Source organism: Canis lupus, chromosome 3 (assembly GCF_003254725.2).
Source record: "Canis lupus dingo isolate Sandy chromosome 3, ASM325472v2, whole genome shotgun sequence".
NCBI lineage: Eukaryota > Metazoa > Chordata > Mammalia > Carnivora > Canidae > Canis > Canis lupus.
In genome coordinates this window covers 10,824,957-10,848,242 of record NC_064245.1, presented here as the reverse complement: position 1 = coordinate 10,848,242, position 23,286 = coordinate 10,824,957, and the positions used below count along the sequence as shown (strand labels likewise).

Sequence of the window (23,286 nt, the reverse complement as noted above, 5' to 3'; positions counted from 1 at the left end):
ACAAAAGAAAAAGAAAAATCTACCAAACAATAACAACAGCAAAACCTTTTTTATTTTTTTGAAGACTTTATTTATTTATCTATTTGTTTTAGAGAGAGAGTGCATGTATACATACAACCTAGGGAAGGCGCAGAGGGAGAGAGATAAGCAGACTACACTGAGTGCAGTTGCCCCACGGGGCTCCACCCCATGATTCCGAGATCATGACCTGAGCCCAAATCAAGTAGGATGCCATCCAAGCATCCCCCCAAAATCTTTCATTTTTCCTTCTTCAACAATATCAATAAAATAACTAGTATGTTATAAGCAAATGCTGAATAGTATTGGGAATGCAGCTGGAATGTAACATTCATGGCCTTGGTAGTATGAATGACCCTAAATAAGGGTCAATTGAAAGGGCACAAACAATACCATAATCACCTAATACTGTGGTCAGTCTTTTGATAGGTAAAAGTATAAGATCCTAATAGATAGTAATTATCTCCAACTTGAGCATTAAGGGAGGGTTTTCTGGAGGAAATGGGGCAGGTTAGAAACTCCCCCATATTTATGTTCCAAATGACCTAGTGATAATATTTTTGAATAATCGTCAACATATTCAGTAAAATTCTTCAACCTTTTTGGGATAGTGAGTATCATAGATTCATGAAAAATGCAGTTTTTACTCTTAATGCTATGAGATCAGATCACCCCCAACCTATTACTGTTTGAGTGATCTACTAGCACTGAGGCACTCTAGTTTCCTGAAGATTCTAATTCTTGACTTATTGTTTCTATATCTAACTCTTTCTGTTGTCTCTACTGATTTTAATATTATCCTCTTCTGTCTTGGTCTCTCAGTCTCTCAGTATCCTTTCCTTAAATGATCTTGTCCTTCTCCATACTCCAGCCACTAACTTCCATCATCATAATATAGGCTTTTCTATCACCAACGCAACCTCTAAATGATCTCATTCTCAACTAACTTAAAGCAATAAACCTAATTAGTAACACAAGCTCTGATGGTCAGAATTTAGGTGACTTTTACATGAATACCTCTGACTACAAGTGTCTCATAAAGCTGCAAACAAGATGTTGGATGGGGTTGCAGCCTTCTGAGGTTTCACTGGGGGAAGGATCTGATTCTAAATTCAGTCACATGATCGTTAGCTGTCTTCAGGTCCTTAGTGGCTGTTGATGAGGGACATCAGTGCCTTGCCATGTGGACCCTTCCAAGGACAGCCCATAACATGGCAGCTTTTTCTTCTAGAGTAAGGGCTGAAAGAGTTCAAAATCAGTCTTTTTATAACCTAAATTCACAAGCAACACTCCCTCACTTTTGCCCTGTCCTAGTTATTAGAAGTGACTCACTAAGTCCCGCTTCCATTTACAGGAAGGGAATCATAGCCCAAGAATAGCAGGAAACAGAGATCTTTGGTGGATACCTTAGAGATTATCCCTTACATTATCCCTTGCCTTTTTAAATCAAATTTCTAGAACTTCTTTTTTTTCCATTCTCATTAGCATCTGAAGACCTTCATTTCTATTTTTTGAAAAATTAAGGACAGCCATAAAAGACTTTCATAGATTAGCACCATATTATCTATCTATCTTTATGTCATTCTAATATTTCCTTTTTTCTTCCTATTACTAAGCATAGTTCATCTTTCCACACCTAACCTAAGGTCACCCTCCTGGTTTGGGCTTTAGAGCCCAAGCATTCTTGCATAATTAAAGATACTGCTCCAAAGAAAATTTTTTTTCTGCATCAAATTTCTTAACTCTCTTGATTTTACATCCCTTTATAGCCACTGCCCCATTTCTGTATTTGCCTTCCTGAACATAACTTGAAAATATGGGTTTTTACTTTTTATCGTAATTCCTCTTTTCCCATACCTTCTATGATAATTGTATTGCAGTAGGAAGTTTTCTTTGTTTTAGTGGTATTCTTAGTAGAGAAACTATGTTTCAGTTCTTCATATAGCACAGAGAAAGCAGAGTAAGAATAAAGGTCAGAGTAAAGAATTTAAAAAAATAACCAAGAGACCAGAGGTATATAATCTTTCTTAAGTGTGTATGGCTTCTATACAATAAAAAGTTCAGTTCCTAAAGATTTTCAGTTGACCAATAACAATATTCTTTGCATAGTAATCAACCCTGCCCACTGGTAAATTCAGTCTTTGTATTTCATGATGTTATAGCAAATTCCTTTTTGACATTCTTAAAAAATTTTATGAAAAAGTTATAAAATTACCAGCTGGAATTATTTGTGAAAAAGTCAGACCCTTTTCCACCCTGGAGTGATGAATGCGTTCATTCTTAAATAACACTGTCTTATCCACAGTGCTACTGAGTAATACATTCGTGGTACATCCACAGCCTTTTCTTTTGTATGTTGTGTTGTCCAAGAATTGCCTTGGAAGTTCTTAAAGGCTGAGAATTGGTCTGGTGTTTTAAAGATGTTCAGATGGCTTCAATTCTCACAAGACCAAAGCAGTCTGTCTGTAGTTCAGACTGATGTTCTTTAGTCAATATGCATGACCTCCTGGAATTTGTATGTCCCAAATGACCTTATAAATTTTCATTTAAAGAGTGTTCCAAGGCAACAAAGGCAATTCCCCTTCCTCTCCTCAGTGTTAAATGTGGATATTAACAATATAAGTTTCAATTGTTTACCACTGTAAAATCGCAGATTTCTTATTGTTTAGCTTGCCAAAACATCCTTTATTTCTAAAAGGAACAGCCCATACCTGAGAGGGTGAAATGGACAATTGAGAACTCATCAGTTACAATGATCTTCACTTTATAGCGTTCCTCCATGCCCAATAGTATCTCTCTAGAATTTTGATTTCTCACTGCAGTGCTTTCAGTCTTGACCCATATGCTATGGTTTGTGTTGCAGAACTGCTCAAGACTGCTGAGCTTTTGGTATTAAGAATTAAATCATTTTTAAAGGCCCAGGAGGATCTGTTTTCCACTGAGAGAAATAAACACTTGAAGGAAAATCAAAATGCACGAAAACATGGCAAATGGGTGTAAAAAAAACAAGCAGTAAAAAAAATATGGAATTTACCACCTTTGCAATGCCCCTTCAACCACCCTCTGAGGACTAGTAATGTTTTATGCATCTTGAAGGAATAGTCTTTTTCAGTGGAATTCCCCAAAACGTAAGGAGGATTTAGTTTGCTTTGCCATGACTCCAGATAAGTGCATCCGTCTCCCTATTTTTTTGTGAATACTGATTTGCCCAGACATGCCTTCTAAAGTCAACTTGCTGTATTAATGGCTTAATAAATATTTATTAAAAATTATTTTTTGGCAAAGCACCATGCGGCGTATACAAATACTTTAATTATAATTAATTTTTCCTCAAAATGTGACAAACTTGAAAGGGAGACAAGAAATGTAGCTTCATTTTTTTTTTTTTTTTATTATTATGAAAGGCAGGAAGTCATCTGTCATACAGAGAAAAGAAGAGAATTTTCTCCAAAGTGGTGTTCAGTTCAAGTTCTATGAGAATGGCAGGGCCTTCAATGATAGATTTGTTTGACTAGATGGCTAAGAGGGTGGGGGGTGTGGGAAGACTTTCTAGACATGGAAAAAATGCCAGAAAACACTGAGACACTAAGACTTGAGGCCTGTCCCAAAATTTATTTGATCAGCTCCCATAAGGTGGGAAAATTGATTTTCATAAGGTGATTTTATAAAGTTGAGTTGAAGCCACATTTTAGTCAGACCCTGAATGCTAAACAGAAGTGCTTGGACTTGAATCTGTAAGCATTTCAACTCCTGAACCCTTGTCTGTTGGAATTTCTTTCTCAGCTTCCCAAGGCAGTATCCTGCGTGGGTCTAACCAGGGTCCAGGCTCCATCCTGCCTGGGGCAGGAGGTATATAGCAGCACTGTCTGCCCCACTGTTTCATAGGACTGAGGCTCACTCTGTGCCACTGACCAGACCTGGTGTCTGAGAGGGTCTGTGTGTCCTTGAGCTTGCGTCACCCCCCAGTTACAGCAGAACTTCTCTTTCCATGTATGTTCTGTCGAGCTAAAAATTTAGAGGTGGTACAAAGCCTCAAAACTCCTATGAAGTATTTTCAGTTGTCTAGATATTTACCTTACTTTCCAATCAACATGGGTAGTTTTTTTGCTGGATTGCATGGTAGTTTTGTGATAACCTTAAACTCGCCTGAATGCTAGCAAGTTTTTCTTTGGAGGGGCTGGTTACTACGTCCCGAACCTCTGGTGACAGGCTGATGATCTGCTATAAAAAGGCCAAGATCACTGGATATGTTAACATAATTCTGTTCCTTTTGGTAGATTATATTCCCAGCCTCCCCAGCCTCTTAAAACATTTATCTAAAATGTGCTTGAGATTTCCACACTCTGGCATTCTCTCTGGGGCTTCCCGGGTACCTACCCTATTTGTGGAGGTGACTTTTGCAGGTCAAGCTTGTGTTCCTTCCTAGGATTCTGGGCCCCAGCATGCATCATACAAAAGGGAGTGGGCACGGCACTCTGCATATCTGATTGTGTTATGGTTATCTAAAGGATTTTAAGTTAGAATTTTTAAATCATTACTATTTAGTTCTAGGTATCTAAGCAGCAAAGATAAACATATATAAATAGGCAAGGGAAACGTTTACAAATCTGAGAAAAGGGGATAGTTCTGGGCAAGAGGTAGTACCTGAGAAATGTCAACTATGGCAAGTCACACATAGCTACTAGAATCCCTCAAATTACTTTTTATAGTCTCTGCAAGTGTAGAGAATTAGGCAAAAGATAGTTCAGTTTTTACACCAAGCATAATTTACTTTGCAGGCATATTTCCTGACTTAGATGAGGCTATTGTTTGTATCTCTGAGTTTTAATTATTTGGAGTTTTTGGTAGTGAATTCCCATAATACTATTTTATTTTTTATCAAGAAGGAATGTTTCAGTTCATGGCAATCATCATTCTTCATATGTTTGTTGAGCAATTTCTGTAGAGATGATGGATAAGTCTGGGTAAAAATTTCATATGAAAAAAATTAACTTTAAGACTCCTTCATAAGATGTTAAAATTCCCTTACATACCTTTTATTTTTTTTAACCTAAGAATCTTAATGGGCATCTTCAAATTATCAGATAATCTTCTTTCAATAGCATTCCTCCAAATTTAATTCATTCCTTCTCATGAGGTCTCTTGAATAAATGACAACACACAGAATTCATCTTCCTTTCCTGGAAATTGGTTAAGCTCTAGGTAAAAAATAGTTGATGCTTTGTCATAGAGCCTTTTTATTTTTATTTTTTGTCATGCAGCCTTTATTACCACCTCCAGTAAAATAAGCTATTACAGTGTCACATCACTAGATGAGAAGAGCGTCTGCTCTATTGAATTCCAAATCACTGAGATTCCTCATTATTAATCAGCTTGTACAGCCCTGGGAAAATAATGCGTTTTGTCAAGACAGGTTTAGAGCATTTGTTTTCTGTGTCCATGTACATTACAGTGTAGAGTGAACCACTGTCATTTTAGGGGATTTGCTTTCTCAGCACCACGATAGCTACATACCAGAGTAAGATTTAATAATTGCTGTATGAATCAAGTTTGATGGTGAAACCCTACCACACAGGAGACGAATAAAACTTGGAGCATATGAGAGTCAGAGCAGCTCCTGATAGGAGTCATGAGTGAGTCACAATCTCTAAAGAAAATAATAATGTGACAGATGGATAAACAAATGCTATATAAAGTTATTTTCCATACACATAACCATGTTAGGTATCAATGTCCTGTGACTGTTCTCTATATTGTATAACTAAACGGTCCTACAATGGTTGTATAAATTAAAGATGGTACTGTTGTGTCTTATAGACTGCAAATTTGTGTTCTCCTCTCTCCCAAATTCCTTTCTGAAATCCTAAAGTCTAGTATGATCGTATTTAGAGGACAGACCTTCAGGAGACAAATAGGTCATGAGAGTGGACCCCTCATGAATGACATTAGTATCCATTTAAGAGATACCCCCCAAAAAAACTCCCTTTCCCTTTCTGCCATGTGAGGCACAGCAAGAAAATGATGATTTGTAAACAATAAAGCAGGCCTTCACCAGACACTGAATCTGCTGAAGCCTTGATATTGAACTTCCCAGCCTTCAGGACTGGCCGAAATAAATGTATGTTGTTTGTGTGCCACCCAGTCTATGATAGTTTGTTAGAGCAGCCAAGAAGACCAAGGCAGTTTGTGATGTAGTCTGTCATCGTCTTTTTTTTTTTAATCACAGTTTGAGATAGCAATTTGCTAATTATGCTTTTAATGTGATTGCTATAGTCATCCAGCCAATATAATTTAGAACCCGTAGAGGATTTGTTGGCATAATTTATTTGTACCAGCCATTCTCATAGGACAAATTGAATATTTATTTTGATCACTAATCTAATGCAATATTGTCATGAGGCCATTTTAAGTTTCTTGTACAAAATGAACAATATTTGCCTCACTGTTTAATTTTTTTTATTTCTAAGAAAATAACAAGGCACGTAGTGAAAATATTCAGCAGAACAAAGAAAAATGTGTCTATCTCTTTCTTACAACATGCCCAGAATTAACTCTGTGCAGCCTTTCAGAATTTTTTCAGGCGTATACACAAACACATAGATACATCTTGTTTTGTACCAGAAGGATGATACATACAAACTCTTCCGTCATTTGCTTTATATTTTAAAAGCACTTTCCAGATTATCATAGCAAATGCTCTTGATTCTTTTTAATAGATGCATATAGGAGTACTTTCTATGGATGTTCATATTTTATTTATCTAATTGTCTACTGAAAAACAGCAAACTTCCTTACAGGTCTTCTACACAAACAATGCTGTAAAAATAAACTTGTATACATATAAATGAATTATGCCCAAATATATTTGTTGGCTAAATCCTTCAAATGAAATTTGTTGAGTCAGAGGTTTTGTACATGTTATGTGGTTAAATTCCTCTTTAAAAAGATTGTACCAATGAATAATCTCACTGGTAATACATGGAAATATGTTTTTCTTCATACCTTTGATAATACTGCATACTACCAATCTCCTCCTTCCCTCCCTCCCTCCCTCCCTTCCTTCCTCTGTTCCTTCCTTCCTTCTTTTAAATTTATTTGAGAGAGAGGGTGCAGACAGGGGCAGGGACTGAGGGAAAGGGAAAAATCCTCAGGCACACTCCCTGCCTAGTGCAAAGCCTGAGATGGGGCTCATCCCAAACCTAGGATCCTGAGATCATGACCTGAACTGAAATCAAGAGTTGGGTGCCCAATCAACTGAACCACTCAGGTGTACGTCTTTCTTTTATTCAAAAGTTTTTGTTAGTACCATTTTTTTCCTGCTTAATTTTCTGTGATAGCATTTATTACCATCTGACATGATGTATCCACTTACCTATTTCTACTCCTTGAGAAACAATGTGGGCAGAAATTCTGGTTGATCTGTTCATTGCCATGTTTTGTATGTTTAGAAATGTACACAGAACACATCTTATGACCCATACAAATGTATTCAATGGCTAACTGAAAGAAAGGTAAGCTGTCTTTAGGGCATAAACCCCAAATGAGATGGATTTTTGCTGAAGTATCAGAGCTTTCTTTTGTGGCTTTGAGATTTGTGCCTTCTGCAAGGTAATTGTTGACTCTGGAATTATTTTTAACAATTACAGTTTTTTATTATAGTTCTTTCACATGATTTCACAGTTATGCTTACTTAAAAATATTTTAAAATAAGAATTGAGGCTTTATTTTCCCTCAGAATTCTGTATAATAGTTTTTTAAAACTAGTTTTTTTTTTTTCCTAATTTAATCGCCATCTTTACATACCACAAATTCTAGGCGTCCTGTGTCTGTTAGAGCATTATATTTGGTTGCATTATATTTGGGTTCTTTCTATCAGTTCTAGCTGTTATGCCACATTATTCTCCTTACTTTAACTTAGTGATCTATTTTACTAATTCCTTCTAAATGGTATGCTTTCTTTAGGCCTTAGTTGACTAGTTTGCTGATATTTTTCAGATTAAATATCACATTGCTTAGTTATATTTTGATAAAAATGTTTAGACCAGGCTTATAATTTGTGGGATAATTTTGGGGAAATTCAATTATGGTATCATATGTTTTCTAATAGTTAATTTTTGTGTGTAGTCCTCTCTCCAAACTCTCCCAGTTTCTTAGTTGATTCTTTTACATTTGCTTTGTATAAAATAATTTCTCTAGAAATAGTGATAATTTAATCCTCTCTGCAGTTTTCCTATTTTTAAAAATATTTCATTATACTGTATAGAAGTACTTTAGAAAATTGAACAAGAAATTGTATGAAAATCAAATTAGCAGTTTGATCTGAGCAGACTCCATCTTATCAATATTTATAAAAATCAGGCTTGATATATTTTTAAACTAAATCCATTCAAATATTTTCTAAGATAATATTATTGTTTTTTTCAGATACTGTGGGTCTTTTTTTTGAATTTTAAGTGATCAAGGAAATGCAAAATAATAATTAAAACTATTTGAAAGAAAATGCTGGGAATTCTTGGAAAAGAATATTAGAAATCATCTCTGTTAGAGATATGATTTCTGGTAGGAACAGAATTTTAAGTCAGGCAACCAAAATTAAAAATGAAAGAATCACCACGAACGAGGCTTAATACATAATTATAAAAAAAAAACACACACACAACAAAAAAACCACATGCTAGTTTTTGTGTGTTTTTCACACGTCTTTCTCCACATGGTTTCTTTGCTATGAAAGTCAGATCAATGGCGATCAGTGGTGACTGCAAACCACATGCAAATTTTATAAGTTTAATTTGGAATTAGGAAAAAAAACCCTCTTTAAACCTTAATAATTTATTCTGTAATCAATTCATCTTTTACAAAATATTGTCGTTATAGAAGAAAGTAAAATATATTTCTGCATGCAGCATTATGTTGTAGCCGTCTGTCAGATATTGAGATCATTACAGTAGTTTCACACATGTCACTGAATAGTTCTGCATCTGTCTTTAGGCATTTTCAAGGCTAGAATATGGTCAAGTAATGCTTTGTTAAAACACTTGAAAGCTGTGATATAGATAATAAGTATAGATAAAAAATTATAAGCTGTACAAGCTAATATAATGTATTGTTAATTTTTAAAGATTTTGTTTATTTATTCATGAGAGACACAGAGAGGCAGAGAAATAGGCAGAGGGAGAAGCAGGCTCCCCATGAGGAGCCCGATGTGAAACTGGATCCCAGGACCACAACCCGAGCCAAAGGCAAACACTCAACCACTGAGCCATGTAGGTGCCCCAAGCTAATATAATTGAAAGTTCTTAAACTCCAGCAACAAAACTGCAAGGGATAATGCAAGCACATGAGGAGTTAAAATTACTGAACTTGAGGCCACTTTACCAATGGAGTGAGAGTGCTGCTATGTACATTTTATATATTATTTTAATGATAAATGTAAAAGAAGACATGATATTGCAAATACATAGACATATATAGTAGATATAATCCAAAAAGCTTTCATTTCCTGATTCAGTATCAGATACTTAGGAAATTGCTCACTTAAGTATAACGTGTAGAACATTTACTTCACTCAACTGTCTGGAAACCTCATTTTCTCTCCCTGGGCTCAGAGAGAAGAAAATTTCATTTGAAATTGTTGAGATTTATTTGCAATATTTTAGATATACTATGGTGTGTGTGTGTGCGTGTGTGTTTGTGCGAGTTTTCTGAAGAGACAGTAAATCCTATAGCTAATATCTTTACATTTAGAGCTAGAAGTGGTTCTCCACATGGATTACAAAAAATTACTCAGCTTCTTGAAGCTTCAATTTCATCCTATATAAATTAGATAATGAAGTTAGCTTCCCCTTCTAAGGTTGTTATCAAAGTTAAAAGAAATAATACAAACAAAATTTTGGTGACTGTGCATCAAATCCAATATATTCTTCCTAATAATAGCAGTAATTATAAATTTTACTTTGCATATAGTCATTAAAAATTTTACTGTGCATAAATTTTACTTTGTATGTACAACCCAGCACCCTCTTGTGTGAAATGGCAAAGTACATGGACACTCACTTGTTCTCTCTCACATAGAGACAGAGACAGAACACACCCACTTTAAATCTATACCAGGGTTGTTGGCAGCAGAGTGGGGCTTCCTGAGAAGCAAAAATAACATTTTCTTGTAAATGGTAGTTGTCATTACTGCTCATGTTAATATAGTAGGAAGAAAAACTACTATTTATTTTTTAAAGGTTTTATTTACTTATTTGAGAAAGAGAGATAGCCTGAGAGAGAGAGTACGAATGGGGGCAGAGAGTAGCAGGCTCTAGGCAAGCAGAGACCCAATGCAGGGCTGCATCCCAGGACCCCAGACTCATGACTTGAGCCGAAGGCAGATGCTTAACTGACTGAGCCACCCAGGTACCCTGAAGGAAAACTATTTGTAATCTCAATTTTCTGATAGGGCTAAGTAATTTCTCCATATTTATCTAGAAAGTCGTAGCCTTGACTGAGCTGCAGGTCTTTTAGTTTCTCAGATCCCTTTAATTCTTGCTTCAACGGTAATGTTCAATTTCATATATTGGAAACTGAACAAATAGGACTCATTAGCCAATGAGGGTCAGGCAAAGAAATGGACAGAAACCTGAAGTTGAATTGGGGAATCAATGTAAAATATTGCTCATAGGAAAAAAGGAAAAAAAAAAAAAGAGGTGGAAAGGGCTCTAAAAGTGGAAGAAATCTAGGTGCGGAAACTAAAAGGTAGAAATTAGGTATCTTGCAAAAGGAAAAATAGTGGTTTAAAAAGTTTCAAGAAAAAAAAAAGGAAAGGGTAAAAGTAAAAGGCAGTCATATAAAGTGAGCCAAGAGAGCAGACATCAGAACAAAGTAAAGGAACAGATTCCTGGTAGAAGAACTTAATATTATAACCTCTCACTTCATTGGTTATGTGATAGGTTCTGAGCTTTTTAAAAATAATTTTCATACCATACACCATTCTTTGATTTCATTTCTTGAAATCTCAGTTGGGGCCGGATGTATCCAGCAGTGACGACAGAGATGGTACAATGCAATCAAGGCCTTGTTAAAAACCACTCTGGGAGTCGCCAATGCTTTGGATTAGGTTAGATAGAAAGGGAAGTTATTTTGCAGTAGTCAGATGCCTTTAGAGGATTTTTTCCCCTATTCTCATGCAAACTAAGACTACTCTGCTTGGATATAGAATTCCAAATGGATTTTAGTTAAGGAAAATCCATGTGTAGTGCAGACATAGGATGTACTAAAAGGATGTTTCATGCTAGAAACAAAAAAGCTTAGCATTCAACCAGTTAACCTCAGCAAATGGAATTGCAGATAAGAGATACCTTAAATGCTCAGCACCAAGGGACCGGCATCATGTTCACTCTGTACTCCAAGCATTGGCTTTGGATATAAATTGAATGTGTTTGACTCTAAAGTCACCTAATTTTTCTATTGCAAAATGGTTAATAAAATGAAATAAAGAATAAGTAAAGCTTCAATAATTAAAATTTTCCTAAGTTTAAGAATACAGAATATTATTAATAATATATATTTTTTAATCATTTTACCTACTCACATAAACTCTTTTTTTGGTTTTTTCCTAGTTGTTGAGTAATCTAGGGGTATTTTTTTCTAGTAGGCTTGTAATGGTTATGTAGTATTTCACAATGCCCAGTGAAATGTACTTAAATATAAATACGAGTTTATAGTAGAAAGAGACGTCTAGTTCCTTATACATACATATATAGATATTTGAAGTTTATTCTGTGTAAGTGATTTTAAAGGCTTTAAATTTTCTTAATGACTTAGTATGTAGTAGAAAAAAAGATCATGTTTTTCCTTATGGATCAATGTGAGTTTTTGATAAATGGGAAAAAATAGAAACAAGTCACAATAATCTTTGTCTTACCATTTAATCAAATTTACTCAGTGTGAGTTTAATCAGAACATCTGTTTCAAATGACCATATTCTTCTATGATAATGATGAGACAAAGGATAGCAAAGAATGAACATTAGATAATGAGTTATTAAATGATCTCTTAGGACTAGTTCTTGTCTCTATTTCTCTGAATATCTTGGTAGTGTGTGCAGCAAGAGCTGCTCTGGTGACTGTTGTTAGTCAATTGTCTGCAACCTGTCTTTCAAAGACTGTGGACCTACAGGGACTAGTGAATCTCTTAACTGCGTAAGTCACAAAGGTGACTTGCCCAGTCTTCTGGTAGAATTTTTGTGGTATTAACAGGCTTTTATATACAACTTTCCCAAGGATTTCAGTGTAATTTTTAAGACAGATGATTATACAAAGTGTGAATTTCTCAGAGAGAGGAACTAGAAAAAAATTCCCAACAAAACCCATCAGAAGTTATGTTTGAAGTTGAGGATGGGAAGGTGAGAGGAGCTGCAGGCAAGACCAAGAATCTCCCTGCCTTCTTGTCCTGGATTTCATCACATACTTCAGAACATTCTTACAGGGCTGTTTGAATAACATACCCCTGGAAATTCAGTCTAATTCCAACCACTCATATTCTCAAAATCTGCTGATACCATGTCAAATTGATGAATACTTACCGTATGCCAGACCCTGAACTGTTTTTATTCAATCTTTATAAAAATCCAAACCTACTGACCCCGTATTGTACCTTAGAAAACTAGCATCAGGTGAGTATTTTGGTCAAGATCATCCAACTGATAAAGGCACAGAAATTTTAACCTAGGCATATCTAATGTCACTCATATATAATTGTAGTAAATTTACTGTGCAGTCAGAAGTTGCATTAAATCTAACCTGTTTCTATTTTATTTTGTCCTGCAGCTGTGACTGTTTTGTTGTTCATCTGATAGCTCTATATGCCTTCTGAAAAATTAAATGTTGATAATCGTGGAAAATATAGCTTCCAAATAAGTAATTCAAATCACTCACTGAGAATCTCACATAATTCTTTGTTTTGTAAGTCATTCATATAGAATGTGCCACATACTGGAACCCAGAGACGTCCTCCAACAATGTAAAATGACAATCTGCTATGCAACCCCCATTTTTAAAAAAAATAAAGGCATAGCTTCCTTCCACTGAACTTTAGCCAATGAGTAATTGTGTAATTTTATGCCGTCAAAAGCCTCCATGCTTCCTTTTCTAATGTGTCAAGGTCACTTTCTCAATTATTTTCCTTTCTCCGTGGGTCAGGATTTAGCAAGTACTACTCATATCCTATGCAACTAAAGTAATAGAAGGCCTGAATCCCCATATGATCTAATTATATAAAAATTTGGCTAGCTATTATGCTAAAAGTGCCCTCTGACCCAAAGAAAACACTTCGAAGATGTTTTGTTCACTGAGAACGATAAATGAGATGCATCAAAAGTTCCTTAACTAATTGAGAAATGCTTGAATGATCTTGTCTATTTGACTGCTACCTACTGGGACACATTTTACTGAGAATGTGAAAGAAACTTTGGAATCTAATCAGTAAGGTGGAGCATTTTTAAGCAAAAGATTTTAAGATTAAAGGGTAGTGTCATTGAGATGAGCTTCAAAAAAGGAAGAACACAAAAATACATGATCAAAGATTTAAGCAAAAAGATAATTTTTAAAGCAGATAAAGTTCATTTAATTAGACCATGTTATTGAAGGAGATAAAAATCTCTAGTCTAAAGCTAGGGGAAGATAGGCTATTATATTACTTTATCTTTGTTTAAGCATTAAAGCATACATATTACAGATAATGGATGTGCTTCTGACTCATGGTTGGGAGGCAGGGAACTCTGACTTCATGAGGTATACATGGTACAAGTTTGCAAACCAATTGATTTCAGATACTTTCACAAAAGCAACTCTAGTAAAGATTCATGTGATCATTTCCTTCTGGGGCTCAGGGAGATGCAGAAGACCTAGCTAGATTTTTATAGGATGGATAGTTAGCTTAAATGGTTGCATTAGGTTGTAAATGATGGCCGGGGCCATTTAGCTTCGAATAGAGAACCCTATTCCATGAAAAAAATGTGCCCCTGACCTTTGCTAGCCAGCTTGTAATGTCTGGTCATGACTACAACTGGGCCCTTGAGTAATACCATTCAGGTAGCTAGCAGTTCTCATTAGCATTAATAAATGAGGTAGAACTATGTTGCTTTATATTTGTATGCAAAGGAAACAAAAGATTTGAGGCAGAGAGGCCTGGTAGTTCTTGAAGAAGGGTGTATTAGGGTCCTCCAGAGAAACATAAGGAAGAGGATAGATACATATGGATACTTATGCATACATATATGAAAGCAACAGAATGTATTCTCTGTACACAATAGTTATATATTAATATGTAAGTATATGTTGTGATATATTTATGCAATATATTGAATATTATGTTACATGTACATATTTACATAATTATATGTCACATGTATATGTAATATATGGATATAATATATGTATATATGATACATATGTAATATGTATATTATACATAATATAGATTATGTATTATACATATTGTACCTAATCCATATATTATGCATTTTATGTATACATATATAATAATATATTCTCTATGTATGTATACACACACACACACACACATAGAATGTGCATGTGAGAGATTAATTGATTGATTAAAGAAATGTCTTAGGGACGCCTGGGTGGCTCAGTGGTTGAGCATCTCCTTTGGCTCAGGGCATGATTCTGGAGTCTTGGGATCAAGTTCCACGTTGGGCTTCCTGCATGGAGCATGCTTCTATCTCTCTCTCTGTGTCTCTCACAAATAAGTAAATAAAATCTTTAAAAATAAATAAATAAATGATTTAGAAGTTATTGAGGATACGTGAACCCAACATCTGATGGAATAGTCCATTGAGCTGAAGAGTCAGAAAGAATTTCAATTCAAGTCCAAAGACAGTCTGTGGGTAGAATTCCTGTTGCTTCATGGAGGTTACTCTTTGTGGTAGTAAAGCCTTCAACTGATACGGTGACACCCACCCACATCATGAGGATCATCTCTTTTATTCAAAACAGATTTGTTAATAACACCCCAGAGAGGCTGTAACAGAAAGATACAGAATAATGATTGACAAAATATCTGGTCACTGTTGCCCAGCCAAGTTGACATAAAATTAACCAACACAAAGGATGTCTAAGTGAATTGTGATACGCTTAGTCTAGTAATGAGGAATCCAAGTAAGACCAATGAAATTGCCAATGCCAACTTTATCAGCAGATTCAGATGATGATAGCAGATAGGCTGATCATCTGCAAGTCTTTGACTGTCCATTCCAGTACTGATGTAGAAAAATACCTGGGTCCACTGGAAGGGCAGGCATATATGGTTATGCCAGTGCTAGAATGCCTAAGAAGGTTACCTGGATATAAAAGAATTTTGCTGCTTTGAAGACATATATTGTACTTTAATCTATTAAGTGTGCAATAGCATTATGTCTATTAAAAAGTAGGTATTTTAATTAAAAATACTGGCTGGCTAAATGATGCTAACTATAATTGGAGTTTTCAACAAGTTGTAATCACTAATCACAGATTATCATAACACATATAATAATAATGAAAAAGTTTAAAATATTCTAGAAATCATCAAAATGTGATAAAGAGGCACAAAGGAAGAGAGTGCCATGGAGAAACATGGCACCAAAAGACTTTCTCAATGCAGGGTGGCCACAAACCTTCAATCTGTAAAAAGAAACAAAATAAAACCATCACGCAATATCTGTGAAGCCCAAAGGAACGAAGCACAGTGAAAGGAAGTAAGCCTATAACGTGAATCCAAGACTGATTTTTACCTGTAGCACAGTTTGTACCTGAAGGTGAAGGAGGCAGTACGTTCAAAAACAAGCAGATTGTCTTGAACACACTCACAAACTGAAGGCCGAAAAGCCCCCCAAGAAACTCCTGGCTGATCAGGCTGAGTTTTATAGACCACAAACCAAGAAAACATGCAAATACGGAAGAGTGGCTCCAGCCCAAGAAAAAGGAAATCAGCCAAACTCTGTCCAAGGAAGAAGAGACCAAGAAATAAATCACCCTTCTCTTATCTGCACAGACTGGCCTTGACAATGACATAGATTAGTCATTTAATAAAACAAGTCTTACTAGGTGTGCCTTCACCACCCCCTCCATGTCCCCACAAAAAGAAAAAATGCAGGACAAAGGCACTAATGCTTTATTTAACCTTTACATAGGGGATATCTGTGATGGTCCATTAGTTACATTTAAATACTCACGCTTTCTCTCCCTAACAGATGCCTAGGCCCTCACTGTGGATGGATTATAGTACGAGAGCTCCCAAAAGAACAGGGTCCAGGCCTTTACCCAGAGATTCATAGACATTATTAGCACACCTACTCTTTCTGCATCTATACTCTTTTGGCTAAGGTTTCATATACATGCCAATTGCACACCTCTAATATGTCAACACTGATTGAATGCAGTGCCCTCATTAGGAACTTGGCAGGTCTCGTGCGTAGATGCTGATAGAGTGCCCTTGTCAGAAGTGGGATTTAGAATCCTAATTTACACACATATGCACAAGCACATAATACTACATGTATTTTCTTTGTAGGAAAAGATGGGTTAGATGGGAATCAGTTTTGAGCTATATTGAGCATCACTCAAGAATGCTATTGTCTAAGAAGGGTATTGTATGAAAAGGCAAAAGCTGTGAAAGGCATGAGAAGAGATCTTTTGGAAGTTTCTCCCTCTTGAGAAAAATAGACCTCCTTCAGGACCGGGCACATGTTTCATAAGAAAAGATCTAATTTCCTAAATAATATTGAAAATATGTGAAATATTCTAGGGCATAGACATATAATAGCTAGATTCAAGTTGAAACTAAAATTAGAGTGAAGAATGAAGGATATTTCCAGGAGGAAAGAATATTCTAGATAATAGATGGTATGATTAAGAGGATAAATAATCTTGGCATTCTAGTGAAATTATCAGCCAGAAAAAAAAAAATCAAAAAATCAAAATCTTGATCAAAACAGGAAATAAAACTATAGTATATTACATAATTATTAAAATAAAAAGTTTCCGAAAGGCCCTTGATTTATTTTCTTTTGAAGTGCCAGGCTTCCATCTCCCTCTCTCTATGTGTTCAGTTACACTAAATAGGCAAAGAAAAATAGTTCTACAAGTAAAACTACTATTGGTGAGTTTTTCCATTCTCTGAGTAAAACTACAAATAAAGCACAGAAGCTTTGATGAGTTTTATGCAAAGATGTCATTAATCGTTTTCAGTGGCAGAGATAGACAGTTTATGACATAATTTTATGATACCAAGGAGAATTGAAGTATATGGGGATTATTTTAAATTGCATTTGGGGAAAGGCAACATACACAAATTTTGTAAAATGAAGTATAGGATTGGGTAATAGATTAAATCATCGTCGTTCTGCAAAGATACACCAGCAACAGTAAGAACACAGAATCCTAGAGTATCTGCGTGGAGGTGACGTAATACTCTCTAGGTAGGTGTATGAGACATGCTGTTCTTTTGCTTGTCCTTCCACAGTTTTCTGTACCTGCTCTGTGGCCATTCTGATGAGGATTGTGGCTTTCTTATTTCTTCAATTCCCTTTCCAGCCATTTGTCTGCATCACTACATGTGAAATCCCATCACCTAGTATTTACAAATAAGGATATTAAACTAATCGTGAATTACATATTCTCTAGAAAACCCGTCCACATACCCCTCAGTACTAATATTTTTAACATGTTTGGTCAGGAAAGTAACTTGTCAGAGACACTTAGGGCATCCTTTTGTTTCCTGATAGAAAGAGTGAGATACAGGTGTTTGAGAGCTCATATTTTAATTTGCTACTGATGGAAGCCAAGAGAACTATCCATAGTGTTTCCTTACTTTTGGTCACATAGTTGAAATTGTAACATGTTGAATCTTCCACCTTCAAATATTTGTAAATTGGAATATGTTTTGTAAAGGTATCTTTTAGAGATGGATTCCTTCTTGATTGAGATGACAAAGGCCAGAGGCCTCAATTGCTTAATGACTGACTTTCTAGGAGATTCTAGAGTATTATCCAGGTCCCAGGTTTTGAATAGAAAGATAATTAGCATTATGCTCTTTAGGTCAAGGAATTTTGCATGGAGATTTTAGGTTTTGGTTGAAGGAGCCTATTAGAATAATGTAAGTAAATAGGCGCTCAGGAGATTTATTTTGGGACTCAATCTTTTGAAAAACTTACTGCACAGTGGCTGCAAACATTTCCAACATGATTAAGCATTAGCATAAGGATTTTGTTTACTTTGGATAATGCTAATCATGTTTTCTTTGTGGCTGAATACTAGCCAGTGAAGTTGATTCTTTTCCAAATTGCAGACTATGTAAACCTTGCCACCCTCTTCACAGTAAAACAAAGGCAAAAGTTACAAGGTCTTCATTTTTCAATCAAATAATGTGCTATTGATAACTTGAATCACCATTGAAATCAAAGTATAAAGAGTCCAAGACCCCTCAGACACCATTGAAAGCAAGGAAATTTATGGGTAACATTCTAAATCACTACCAGGGCGGATTGCCAGTCTTTGTTACAGAAGTAAATTAACAGGGATTTTTTGGCTGAAACAGTGAGGAGGCATGTTGAATTTTGTTGTATAGTGCAACAATATCCTATTTAGTTCCAGTTGGATGTATTTGGCAACTTCTCCCTTGTGTGTCGGTTTAATACACTATACCTCATATAGCCATCTGGTCTCTACCATGAGGAGGGTGGAAATTACCTACATTTGAAAATAGGTTTATTCTTTGTTGTCAGGCAGAGATCTTTCTGGACTCTGATGAGATAAAATTCCTTTGTTCTTTTTATCCTGAATCTCACCTGTCCTTTTGTAGTCTAAGCTGAGTAAATGTTTCTCAGTTGTGTGTGTGTGCATGTGCATGCACATATGCAAGTACACAATCGTATTTGCATGTCTACAAAGGAAACTTGGGTTGATCTTTTTTTAAGAAATGGAAATGTTATTTTGCAAGTCTGGAGATTTTTCCATTATAATGACACAAAATGTATGTGTAAAATATTGAAGTGAATTTTGCTTTTCATTGAATGGATTTGCGACGTTTTTCAATTTCTTCTTAAAATCCATCCTGATTCCGAAAGAGGAACTTTTCTGTTAGGCTTTTAAACTTTCCAGTAGGTTTCTCATGACATGCGTGAAGTCACAAATACGAGGTTAAATATCAAAAATCCGCAGGAAAGACAATTTTTTGAGGGCGTAACATATGTTTATATATTTTTGGTTTCACATATTCAAAATGAGTTCTTTGATTTTTAAAGATTTTATTTATGAGAGAGAGAGAACACTAGAGAGAGCAAGTATAAGGGGCAGAGGGAGAGGGAGAAGCAAATTCCCCACTGAGCAGGGAACCCAATGTGGTGCTAGACCCCCAGACTCGGGATCATGACTCCAGCCAAAGGCAGATGTTAACTGACTGAGTCACCCAGGCACCCCAAGTTCTTTGATTTAAAGGAAATTAAAAAAGAGAAGAAAAGTATTTCCTATTAACCACATATTTACCTTTCCTGGCATTCTTCCTTCCTTTGTGTAGTTCTAAGTTTTTATTGCACGTTTTCCTTCCATCTGAAGAACTTCCTCTAACATTTCCTTCAGCACAGGTCTGCTGATAGCGAGTCCTCTCTGTTTATCTGAATGCATCACTATTTAGCCTTACTTTTTAATGACCTGGAAATAGGTTTTTTGTTTAAAAAAATTCATAGGTGGTATATGTTTCCATTTTTATTAATTCTATAAATGTGCAGAAAAAAGATTCTACATCAAAATTTCAAAGTAGTCTTCCATGAGGGGATTATAAATGATTTTTTTAAACTTCTCTTTTTCATCTAAATAGTTCTATTTTAATATACCCTTATGTTATTCTGGTAAAATATACATAATACCATTTTTACTACTCATAAGTACAGAATGATGTGAGAAACAGAGGTAGAAGAAAAATTATGTAATATTCTTACTACTTAAAGCCCATTGGTAAGTCCTTGAAACAGGCAGAGTGACCTTCTTCAAGAGACTTAGCTGCCTCCATGTTAATGCTTTGCTCAGGGCAAAAGCAATCTTAGCCTGGCCCCAGGACCCTGTAAGTCTGTCTTAATATCCAAAAATTCCTTTGGAAACTTCATTTATCTCTATCCCCCAAGATATGTGTTGGCAATCATCCCACAAAGCATATGACCCACTGATAAGACATATGACATTTGAAGGATCTCATGACTCAGGTTTTATCAGACAGTAATAAATGACCCTTTCCCACCAATAGTTAGTCCCCTCACGGTTCTGGAAACCTAGCTTCCAAAATTCTTTAGAGACTTACTATCCCTATCTTGGAAGCAATATAATAGGCCACTCCTCATGACCCCAGGGCAGGCCTTTCTGCCCACAAGTCCTGTCCCCGTGCCTTAATAAAACCACCTTTTTGCACCAAAGACATTTTAAGAATTCCTTCTTGGCCATCGGCTTTGAACTCTAACATCGTTTCCTACATTGTAGAATTCATTGGCATTAAATACATTCACAGTGTTGTGTAACCTATTTGTTTCCAAACTATTTTCATACCCCAACAAAAAACTGTCCTTATTAAACAAAAGCTCTTTCCTCTCATTTTGCTGTAGACCATGCCTGATAAACCTCTCTTCTACTTTCTTTCTCTGTGAATTTGCCTTTTCTAGGTTCTTTGAATAAGTGAAATAGTATATTATTTCATCTGCTGTATCATGCTTATTTATAAGACTAAAGATAATGTTTTCAAGGTCCATCCATGTTTTGGCATATATCAAAAAAAATTTCATCCCTTTTTATGGCTGAGAAAGATATTCCTATATTTTAATTTTTGAAACTTAAATAAATATTTTAAATAAATGTTAAATAAATAAAAGTAAAGTCTTCACCTCTGACCCTATCTGTCATTATTCAACTGAAGGTAAGGACATATGTGTGCCCTTATGGTTTAGTAAATAGTGTTCCACTTAGGTGGCTGTATACAAAACTCACTCTGTCCTTATATTCTCCTCTGACTCTAATGCATGCAATCTGAAACACCCAGACATTAGGAAATAACTTTTTAAAATGCTGTCGTTTTCTTACTAAATTGAGTAAATAGGGGTTTTTTTTTTTTTTAAGCAAAAGGTTATTATGTAGTTACTATTACTAGGCACTGACAGGTAAAAAGTATAATGAGCCACAAGCCATGCTCTTCAAATACTCATTGTTCAGTAGAAGAGAGAAATAAATGAACAGTTCTAATATGATGGAAAATCAGTGCTACAGTCAAGTCAGAAAGTGCTGTGCAAGTAGACAGTAGGGAGTGACCAGCTACCTCAGAACAGGAAAGACTTCCTACTGAGGTAGCCCATAAGCTGCATCAATAAGTACATCAAAAGTATAAATAATAGTTCTGCAGTTGAAGAAGACAGACTCTTCTAGGCAGAGACTCACACATGCAGTGCTCTTAGCATAGCATGAAGAAAAAATGGATAGAAATTTGGCATAGTAGGAGGTGGACGGTGTACAGGAAAGGAATAATACAGAGGAGACACCAGTTTTCAAATTGAAATCTTAAAGGTACTACGTCTTGTTTAAACTATAAACAATGACAAAATTTCTCTCTTTAAAAAATCAGACTGTATTAAGTGCTTTGAATTTAAACAGTGGTGCTTTATATTAACTATGTTTTATTCTTTTTTTAACTATGTTTTATTCTAATAAAAATAGATAACTTTTTGTTTTCTTTAAAGGCAATAGCGTCTAATTGAAAGATCTTAAATTTTAGAGTTTTTACCTTTAATTGTCTTACTAATGAGCTTGATGTTTTGAGTTACGTAGATGCCAATCTAACAAGATGAAAATAGATGTCTCTGAAAATCACCCAGTTACAAAGGCTTCAGTGTTTTCTAATAAAAGTTTTATTTTTAGCTGCTATATATAGGTCTAGAAACCATTTTGATTTAATTATATATGGTGTGACATACATAGGCATCCAGCTTGATTTTTTTTTTTTTTCTAACATGTGAATATCCCTTTGTCCCAACACCGTTTTTTGAAAAGACTTCTTTATTCTATTTAGTTGACTTGTTCAGAATCATTTGAGCATTGTAAGGGGTTCTGGACTTTGAATTCTGTCCCATTTGTCTGTATGTCTATCCATATACCAATACTACAGTATGTTGATTACTATAACTTTTAGTAAATTTTGACATCATATGTGATAACTTTTGATGTAATTTATTACCTCCATTGGTTTTCCTGTTTTTTATTTCAGTTATTTTTGCTCTAATGTTAATTTTTCCTACTTTTTACCCACTTTGAGTTTTTCCTCTTTTTTTTTTTTTTTTAACATAGAAGGTTACGTCAGTAATTTGGATTTTTTTTTTTTTTTTTTAAGATTTCATTTATGTATTTGACAGAGCTAGAGCACAAACAGGGGGAGTGGCAGGCAGAGGGAGAGGGAGAAACAGCCTCCCCACCAAGCAGGGAGCCTGACATGGGGATTGATCCCAGGACCCCAGGATCCTGACCTAAGCTGAAGGCAGATGTTTAACGGACAGAGCTACCCAGGTGCCCCTGATTTGGCTTTTTAAAAATTGATATAATTAACATATAATGTTACATTAGTTTCATGTGTTTGACATAGTAATTGGACAATTATGTAACTTAGACTATGCTCATCTCAAGTGTAGCTCCCAACAGACAACACTATTACAATACCATGGACTATATTCCCTACGTTGTACATTTTATCCCTGTGACTGTGTAACTGGAGGCCTGTATCTTCCACTCCCCATCACCTATTTCACTCATCGCTTCATCCTGACATCTTCTTTAATGTAAACATTTACATTTATAAATGTAAGCATTGATTTAGCTACAACCACTAGGTGCTGGTATGTTATATTTTCATTTTAATTCATCTCAGAGTATTTTCTAACTTTTCTAACATTATGCTTTAACCCATTGGTTATTTAGGAATGTGTTGTTTAATTTATATACATTCCTGAAATTTCCCCAATTGCTTCTATTATTGATTTTATTTTGGTTACTGCGTGGTTTGGAGAATATACTGTTCATGACTTAAGTCTTTTCAATGTAGGTTTGTTTTATGACCTATCCCGGAGGACATTCCACGTGTACCAGAGAAGAATGTGTGTTGTGTTTTTGTTTTTGTTTTTCTTTGAGGTGGAGGGTTACATAGCTGTGTGTGAGGTCTAATTCGTTCTTAATGTTGTTAAAGCTTCTATTGCCAAGTTTATCT

The 23,286-nt window shown here is 35.4% G+C and overlaps 1 long non-coding RNA gene across 1 annotated transcript in view; it reads left to right on the top strand.

Annotated features, from left to right (window-relative positions):
- The window catches only part of LOC112653614 (uncharacterized), a 34,607-nt gene extending 21,525 nt beyond the window's left edge, over positions 1-13,082 (top strand). Inside the window, exon 4 of the long non-coding RNA XR_003132303.3 lies at positions 12,831-13,082. This is a non-coding gene — a long non-coding RNA (uncharacterized LOC112653614). The remainder of the gene's footprint in view (positions 1-12,830) is intronic.
- Positions 13,083-23,286: the final 10,204 nt, after the last annotated feature.